The following is a 10009-nucleotide window of genomic DNA, read 5'->3' as shown; positions in this document are numbered from 1 at the left end:
TGAGTCTAGAATATATGGTCTGGGTGTGCTGAATGACATGGGTATGTATCTATGTATATGAGTCTAAGCTAAAGTAGGGTGGGTTATGAGTCTAGAATAGATGATGTGACTCCATGTGAGTCTAGATGAGGTTGTATGGGTTTTGAGTCTGAGCTGATACAAGGGTTTTTGTCAACATGATTTGGATTGATACTGAAGTATGAATCTTTTGAAGTGATATTGGTATGAGTCCAACTACTTTCTCTAGTAAATAGTTTTCAATATGGCCCCCAGTAGGCTCACCATTAAAAATCCAAAGTTGATATCCATGTATTTCCCAAATCGTGATGAGTTATCATTACTTAGTTTTGGCATTTCCCAAAAGCTTCCATGATCTGGTTTAGACCTTAATCAACATGTTCTGTCACTCTATAAACAAGAGTTGATATTACATGAGATACTTGTATTAACAAAGGAAACTAACCTTTCAATTTCTGATCGTTGTGATCGATTAGTTGTTTCACAAATATATCGCATAATGAATTTTACTAGCCTCAGTTTTAACCAAGCACCACTCTCTCACCTAGAGAGAGAAGAGAGAGAGAAGGAGAGAGAGGAGAGAGAGAGAGAGAGAGAGAGAGAGAGAGAGGAGAGAGAGAAGAGAGAGAGAGAGATAGAGAGAGAGAGACGAGGAGAAGGGAGAGAGATAGAGAGAGATAGAGAGAGAGAGAGAGAGTTAATGTGAATTACAAATAAGTAATTAGAGAAATAAATAATAAATAAAAAAACTATCAAGAGACACATACACCCTCCACGATACCGTCAACAAGTTGTAGATATATTATTATAAATAAATTATTGTGGGTTAGTTATGTGTACTGAGTTACAACAAACTATTATCATAAGAATAACTATTATAGTCTTTGTAACTTACTATTAATGACATGTACTATACAAACCATATACATCTATACATGTAATCAAACATTCTCATACATTAATGATAAGTCTAAAAACTTATACTTTCAACAGAATCCTCTATGACATTTGTTATCTGACATTAACAATCTATTAATAATCATACGTATTTTTAGACATGGGCAAGAACAGCTGGTCATCAAGGATTGATTAAGGAAAACCTATCTCATAGAGAAAACTACTTATAAATATACAATATCAGGCTTAGGCTTGTACTACCAAATAGTTATTACTATAGAGTGCCTGTGCTTGGTCAATAGTTTTACTTTAAAAGGATAAAAGATTAAAGAAATTATTTACTTATCCATTTTAGACAACTAGATAACTCAGTGCCATCTAGCAATGAATTAATCTTGGCATGGTCTTTGTGAAATGTTAATCTAAAGAATTAAGGCTGAAGTTTGGTATAAGAATACTGTAAGTAAGGATAGTTTGTCCACATCAAATAAATTATGTTGGCCAAAGAAGGTAAAAAGAGGTTAAAAACACATAAAATCAAACAATATGAATGGATATATGTTAATGGATACATGTTAATGGATACATGTTAATGGATATATGTTAATGGATATATGCTCACGAATACATGTTAATGGATACATGTTCATGAATAGATGTTAATGGATACATTCTGATGGACATATCTATGGATACATAGACAGATGGTTCTATCTGATTGTCCACTTATGCATCAAAAAATGGATGCATAAGAGAATGGAATGGATATATAGACAAGATAGACAAACATTATTAATTATTATGTCTATTGTTTGTATTTGGTATTATCCATTGGGTATTGGTATGAACCAAACAATTACTCTTCCTCTTACCAGATATAACAATGCAACTATCATGACCAGTACGTTTCATATTACGATACACAGAGTCGGCTAGAGCGTAGATGTGAGGTTCCCTTTCGTACATTCTCCCGTCCTTTGTAGTCTTGTATAAAAGATCTGTCATAGATACTTCATGGCCGATAAGATTAACGGAGACAACAACTTCACCATAATATGTATAAATTTTCCCCTTCTTGTAACGTAGTGTCAGATTGGTCATGAAGGCATCCATAGTGATTGAGTCTAGTAAGACAAAGTCTGCCTTACCAGTCTCTTCAGAGCTAAAGTTAGCCATCTTTGGTTTAGTATATGATTCAATTATTTGTAGCAGACGTGATCTTGTAGTTCACTGAGTTCAGTCAGTAACTGTCTATCAACTATAAAGTAAGATAACGATAAATAGGCAGGGGTAAAACTTCTTTCCCGAATCTTATTGATTCTAACAGCGTTTTTCCAGATTCTCACAGAAAGACAGAAGAGCCCTTATAGACACAGACTTCTCTTTGATTCCACATGCAGCAACACATGCTGTCTTGAGCTTTAAACAAAGTTAATTTAATGGTTACCAAGCGTGGCAGGATCTGATTATCAAGATGGCTACCTCTGCTGAGGTACTGAGTTATATCGTCGCAATATACGCCATTCTAACAATCTCATCTATACAAACAAAGAGTTTTATAAAAGAGAAGTGAGACGAGAGTTTGAAAAGGCAGGAACGACAAAGATATTGCCTTTCAGATAGAGGTACAAGATATAGTGACATTATTATGTAAGTATAATTGTATTTTTATTTTTATAGAAATTGCATCATTTTTAAAGAACAATTTTGGTGGAATTATATGACAAATATATTCTTCATTAATAGTCATCCCAAGCAGATTTTAGAATGGTGTCGTAATGGATCTAAACATTTTCTACTTTCATCTCTTTTTTTCTAAGGCAGCACGTTGTTTTAGCATAATATACTAACTGATCAAAAGAACTAAAAATAGTAGAAATAATAATAATATATTTAATATATCTAAATAAATTCATTAACTAACACATGTGTAATATACTACCACCTGTTAAAGCAGTGAGATTTTACTATATAGGTCATACTAACATATATACTATGCATTATTACTTAAATGAGTAGCTATCTTTAATTGATTCACGTATTCTTGCACTTAAATGGGCAGTTTCCAATGACTAGAGGACAAGTTTGTCATATTATATAGGTAATATAATGAATAGATACCAAATAGATCAACAATGGAGGGATCATTAACTTACTTTTGATAGTTGGTCAGTTTGTATCTTTTAAAGTCTTCAATTCTCTTATATTTCTGAGAAATCTGTTGAGCAGTTGTGTGCCTTATTTCTTTCTCTTCCTCCTGTAATCTGTGTGCATAAAAATGAAGATAAATTGAAAACAAAATGGATCGATCTCTTACTTTCTCAAAGTTTGAGCATGTTCAAATTCCTTCTTTAATCTCTTTTGTTGGAGTTGACTTACTTTATTAAACAATATTTGTTGATTTGTTTGTGTTGCTTTCATTGCATTCTAACACAAGGCAGCAAATATTGTGAAAAATATCTATCATATCTTACATTTCTAGAAAGTTCATCAAACACTTTGGCGCATTCTTCTAATTCAGCAGCTTATAATGTCAGCAGTTAGCTTTCTTTGTTGTCTTCTCTTGCTCTTCTCCTCTCTCTGAAAAAGAAAGTAAATGACAAATTATATATTAATTATATACTTTGATTGTTTTGTTCTTCTTCTCTCAGTGATGCTTGAAATTCTAATCTAGTATTTGCTTCAGTGTTTTTGATTTCTAACGAATGTTTGAGATATTCATCTTCAGACCTGGAGAGTATTATAATCAGACAATGAGAAATTTTAATATCACCTTCTCTCTTCTGCAATAGCAATTGATTTCTCTTAAATCTCATTTGCTCGGCATAATTCTTTGTTTTAAGTTTCTAATAAAAAAAATTATGATAATATTTAAATCATCATTATTTACTCAACGTACAAGAGTTTCATTTCATCAATATCTCTCTATTCACAGATGCTCTTCCATGTCTCTGTAATTGCTCTTCAGTCAATAATGATTGTGGTTCCTCTTCTGTATCTGTTTAGCAACACCATATCTCTCCATTTCTCTCCTACTTCTGTTTGCATTTGCTTTAAGCTTTCTCTTTTTTCTTGCTAAAGCAGCAATGATGCGTTGATCCTATAAACAAACTAAACAAATTAAATTATGCATACAAACTAAATATCAAAAATACCAGCAAATACTATTATCATTACCTTACCTTCTTTGGTAGTTGTGTCCTCATCATTCTGCAGTTGGTTTCATTGTTTTCATCAAATCTACTCTTGATGGAGAATCCTCGTTGGGTTTGCTTATTCAGTGATGGTTGTTGAGGCATAGTTGTAAGTGTGTCCTCTATTCAATTGTACAGTTTGTGGTTGTAGAAGTTTTGTCTTTCTTTTCTCGCCTTGTTTCAATTTAACTGTGTTAAAATGACATATATTTAAAAATAATTGTTAAAGTTTGATTCTACTTTTTTTTCTGTTTCTCGTATTCTTCATATACTGCAACTAGAATACTACCTTGTAAACCAAGTCCTGCTTGAGATTTTCTGAACTCTTGGAATGATTGAGGAAGCAGTTCAAGTGGCTAGATTTCACAGGATAAAACAGACAGAACGCCTCTCAATAATTTACTTTTGATTCCTAAATTTGCACAAACTTGTAGAGATCTTGGACTAGTGAGGACATATTGACTTTTTCTTGTACTGTGGATCATCAAAATTATCAAGACTTATAACCTCCATTGAGAATGGCTTCACCAAAAATATTGGGTGGAGCTGGTCCAGGAAATATCACGTGATACACACTAATAATATTAATAGCATACATCAATGAATATTACTTATGTAAATTAAATTCACCCATATGCCCAAATGATCGCTGGGATGACAACCAATTTTATCCAGTTTTTCGCGACCAATTAAATAAAATTTAACAGGTTGAACAGGGCCATCTTTTGACTTAAATATATACGATCATAACGGTAGTAAGGAAGTTACTGTTCCAAGTCATTTTTTCTTTTTATCAGATCCACACACTTCCCATAAATCAACAATACAATCAGGAAGACCAACATCTTGTACTTCAAAGTTAGTAGTGTTCAAGTCACCGCCAAAAACACTAATTACATTCTTTCACAATAATCCTGCATGAGTGAAAAAGTTGTTTTCATCTGTTTTTTTTCTTTCAATTACAATTCTTTCCTCATTCATACTTTCCAAATGAGATGTTAGAAAATGGATTGTGAGGCTATGCCAAACAACACATACATCAATAAGATAACGACCCATAGTTGAAGTGGGAAACTCAACGACATCTTCCTTCTCAGAGCATTTGATGCTAGCATCTTTATAAATTAATATTGCAATAAAATAATGAGCTTTAGGATTCCCACAAAAACAATGATAATGGACGCCTAGAGCAGCTGTAATGGTAGGCCATGTTGCATATACTACTTCCTGCAAATATACCATTGAAGGCTGATGAGTAATGATATAGTCACAAATTGATCTAGTCCGCTCTTGGAGATAGCTACTCTGGAGACCATAAATTGTTCCAAGTCAGTAGAGTGAGAGAAGGGGTGTCCTTGCCTGCCATGACCTAACTTGAGATGACACACCCATTTGATGACCTCGTGACCTCACAACAAAAGACATAGTATGGCGATGGGACAGGCTCAATCTGTTGAGGAGACAGAGGGTCCTGGATTGAATTAAAGGTGCTGTCATGGAATATCGATGGACTTGATGGTCGGGACACAATAAAGAGAACAAACGCAGTATGTGAATTGATCCACAAGCAAAGGCCACATGTTGTTTTTTACAAGAAGTTGTTCCAGCTACATTGAAGGTTATCAAGTCTAAACTAGATCAGATTATTCTGTACATATAAGTGATAAAATAGTATTTCATTACTTTATTGCTATATTAGTTATGAAACAATCAGCTAAAATTGCTCTTGAAGGAAAGGTTGGTGCCTTCGATTTTCCTGGTTCAACAATGGGTCGCCATCTATTGCAGCTGTTTATCAAAGTGTGTGGTGTACCTGTTGCATTGTATACCAGTCATTTAGAAAGTACTAAAGACTGCTCTGCAGAACGAAAAAGACCAACTCAAACAATGCTTTGAGTTCATCAAAGAACAGAATGAACTCTTCTCCAGAGTATGCATACTGGGTGGAGATCTTAATCTACGAGATGAAGAAGTAGCTAAGGTTGGTCTTCTACCATCAATGGTTGATGTTTGGGAAGCCTGTGGCAGTATAGAGGAACACAGATACACATGGGGATGTTACGAAAAAATGATAATTTGGACTGGCATTATCGTAACAAACCCAAATTACGATTTGATCGACTTTATCTCTGTCCTAGTGATGGCCCAATGTGAAAACGTTGAATTTTGAACTTGTTGGAAAAGAAACGAGTATCTGAGATTAACCGTTTTCCAAGTGATCATTGGGGAATGTGGTGTGTGTTTGATGTCTCTGAATTAATTGTCATCGACTAATAAAGTGCATGCATTATTGTTCAAAAATATATTATATAATTAATTTCATTACAAATCACAACAATAATGGCTACTGTTTGTGTTAAGTTTCCAAAGATAAAGGAAGTGTGAGAGCTTATGCAAAGGAAGAATCATCTGATCAAGGTAGACTCACCATTAGTATACCATAATACTTATTTACTGCAATATTGGAAAAGTTACTGTACAAACAGATTGTAGCCACACCCTCTTTACAAAACTTTCCAGACTTCTTTAACGTGTACTTAATAACATTATGTATACCATTTGACAGGTGCAGATTGTCATGATGTGGTCGACCAGCACTGGATCAATGGTTATCCCACACCAATAGCTAACCCCATGACACTTATCCTATGTACCGCCCTCAAAGGAAACTCTGGGGTATCAATGCTTTAGGGGGTGTGTGGTAGAAGTTGAAAGTGAAGATGGAACAGTAGGAGTTGGTAAGATCATATAACAAAGGATACTCTGTATAGACACTTATACATGTGTTTGCATAAATACATAGCTATGACTTTTTGCTAACAAGTGGTCCTCTCCTGCTACTGAGGCAGTTTTCTGGATGTAACCACTATTGAAATTACACCCATCCCACTGTTGAGTATTCCTTAAACATAATAACGCACATTGTGTGTTACTATTTATAGCAATTGTTTAGTTATATCCAGAAGGACCTGCTGCTGATGTTACCATAATGTGTCTCTTTAGGTGTTTTCTATTGGTGGACCTCCAGCCTGTTATATTATAGAACATCACTTGAGTCGATTTATAGAAGGTCAGGTATGTTGCTATGGTAACGTATGTATGATTACTGACCAAATGTAATTATATTGTTAGGATCCACGCAATATGCAGATTATGTGGGATCAAATGTTTCGCAGTACTCTCAATTATGGTCGAAAAGGTCTAACCACTGTAAGAATTGTCTGCTTAAATCAATTTTCTTATGTTCTTTCTCTCTCTTGATCTATTTATTTCACTCACTAATTCACTTATAGTCAAGCAATCAGTGCAGTGTGATTTAGCATTATGGGATTTGCTTGGAAAATTGAGAAAGGAACCTGTTTATGCTTTACTTGGAGGGAAAACTAAGGTATGCAATCAGTGATAGATGGGATGAATGAATAAGCTGAGTAATTAGAAAAGACATCTAAGTTCAATAAAAGGACTGACTGGTCAGCTACCTACAATATTTTATGTTTTTTAGGATTATTTGCCAGTATATTGTACAACAGCCAGAGCTGATATTGCTAAGGTAAGTATATTCAATATGCAGTGATATGTTTTTGCTGGCAGGATTATGGGTTTGTAGGGGCTAAGGTACCCTGTGCTTATGGTCCCAGTGAAGGAGAAGAAGGCTTCTGGAAAAAGTTGGCTTATTTGAAAAGACTCGAGAATCAGTTGGACCTGATTTTCCATTGATGTTTGTTACATCATATTATTGTTATAATAATTATAATTAGATATATTCATTTTAATAAGGTTGGACTGTTATATGGCACTCTCAGTACCATATGCTATAAAGGTACCAATTTCTTTCCTCTTCCCTAACTATCACTTTTGGTGATATCTCCAGCTGGCAAAGCTCTTCAGACATACAATCTCAAGTGGATTGAAGAATGTTTCCCACCTGATGAACTACTCTGGATATAGTCAGTTGCACAGTGCTCTAAGAGGGACTACCTTAGTTACAACAGGAGAACATGAGTACACCAGGTACATAATAAAATGAGCTTGCATCTCTCTTAATTACTCACATTAGGTATGGTTTTTCGTCTACTAATAGAGGGTGAATGTGCTGATATTTTACAACCTGATATTACTTGGCTTGGTGGAATAACTGAGGTCAGAAGAATTAGGAAAATATCTCAAACAAAGAGTTATCATAATGTTTTGTTTAGGCTAGACGTGTGGTTGCTATGGCATCATCATCATGACATACATGTGATCCCACACGGCTCCAGTGTTTACTCTTAATCATTTGCAGTATGCATTTGCTAACTGCCCACTAGCTGAATATATTAATCTCAGCCCAAAGGTCAGATGATACACCTTTTGTGGCATTAGTCCCAGGGAACATCCCTTCATACCACCAATTAGTGTCGACACTCCTGCATGTAACATGAAACCCACTTTAGTACATTTTGTGGTAGTTATGTGTACATATCCGACAATATAAACTATTATACTGTAGGCTGACCAAATTGTACCCTTATTTTGGAGGTCTTTTCCCAGATGAACCACTACCAGACAATGGGACTATCCAACTACCAGACAGGTAGATTGTGTACAACACACAACCTAATAAGAAATGAAAAAAGTTTGTTATATATGCTCAAAACAAACATCAATGAGTTAGTTTTTTAGACTAAACAATCCCATTGAATTGAATTAATGTTTGTGCTTTAGTAGGAGTCTAAACGACAGCTGTTGTCAATTTGTTTTCAATGTTATTGTATAGGCTAGTATATAGTTGACAATGTGTTGTTGGTAATGTTAGTGGATGCTATAACTAATTACTATAGTGACAGTCACATGGTTAACTGTAACTAAATTAATTAGCTTATATGGTGATAAGTGTGTTTTGTGTACAATTAGATACATAACTTTATAAATATATTATTTTTTGTCAGACCTGGATTTGGAGTCACTCTTAATAAAAAATTGGACTAGTTAGACCTTATGAGAGAACACCAGATCAAGTAAGAGAATTTACTCACTGATACAGCAGTACATCACAATTGTGTCCAATTGACATTCATGTCATTTCATCAGATCCTTTAAGTATTGATATACAAATAAATCATTTATATCAATACAGGTTAAAACTCAATATGAAAAGAATGCTGTCAAAAGACCACTCACAAAACCTATAATGCCTTTTTAATAATTTGATATTAATTTGACTTATTTGCTATTGAAAAAAACTTTTTATGACAAAACTGATCAACTGCAATACAGTAAATGACTGAAGTAGCAATGGTACATGTATGTATGAACAAAGGGAGAGACCTATAAACTAAGTGTTACAGAAAATGTAACAGTCCATCTATTATGAACACTATGTCAGCAGCAGCCAGCATGTTGCCATCATTTCAAAGACGACGATCATTGGTATGAGAACCAAAATCCAACTGGGACGTTTCTTTAACATGGGTATAGTTGTACTTCTTTGAACACAAGTACCAGCACCTGTGTCACAAGATAGCCAGCAGGACAACAATGTTGACCATCACCACAACATACAGCATCTGGTAGTGGACAGCAACCCCATTGACCAGAAGACAGTTGACAGCATGTGTTACCATCATGACATTCACTCTGTCCATCAGGACAAAGACATTCTTCAAGTTGGTAACTTCTATTGATGCTATTTTTTTCAACATAGTTATAACTGAAGTTTGCCTTTCACATGTGCCCTCAGCTACATTACATGTGTACCCACTAGGACAACAGTGTTTTACCATCACTACAGCATTCAGCCCATTTTCTTGAGGACAGCAACCCCATTGACCAGAAGACAACTTACAGCATGTATTACCATCAGGACATTCACTCTGTCCATCAGGACAAATGACCACTCTTCAATTGGTAACTTTCTTTGA

At 34.7% G+C, this 10009-nt stretch overlaps 1 pseudogene; it reads left to right on the top strand.

The window, feature by feature from the left end:
- Nucleotides 1–5114: 5114 nt before the first annotated feature.
- On the top strand, nt 5115–9981 carry LOC121391973 (annotated as a pseudogene).
- Nucleotides 9982–10009: the final 28 nt, after the last annotated feature.

This window comes from Gigantopelta aegis, unplaced genomic scaffold, assembly GCF_016097555.1.
Source record: "Gigantopelta aegis isolate Gae_Host unplaced genomic scaffold, Gae_host_genome ctg3196_pilon_pilon, whole genome shotgun sequence".
Taxonomy (NCBI): domain Eukaryota; kingdom Metazoa; phylum Mollusca; class Gastropoda; order Neomphalida; family Peltospiridae; genus Gigantopelta; species Gigantopelta aegis.
The sequence above is the reverse complement of the archived record's forward strand: the minus strand, read 5'-3'. Positions and strand labels throughout refer to the sequence as shown.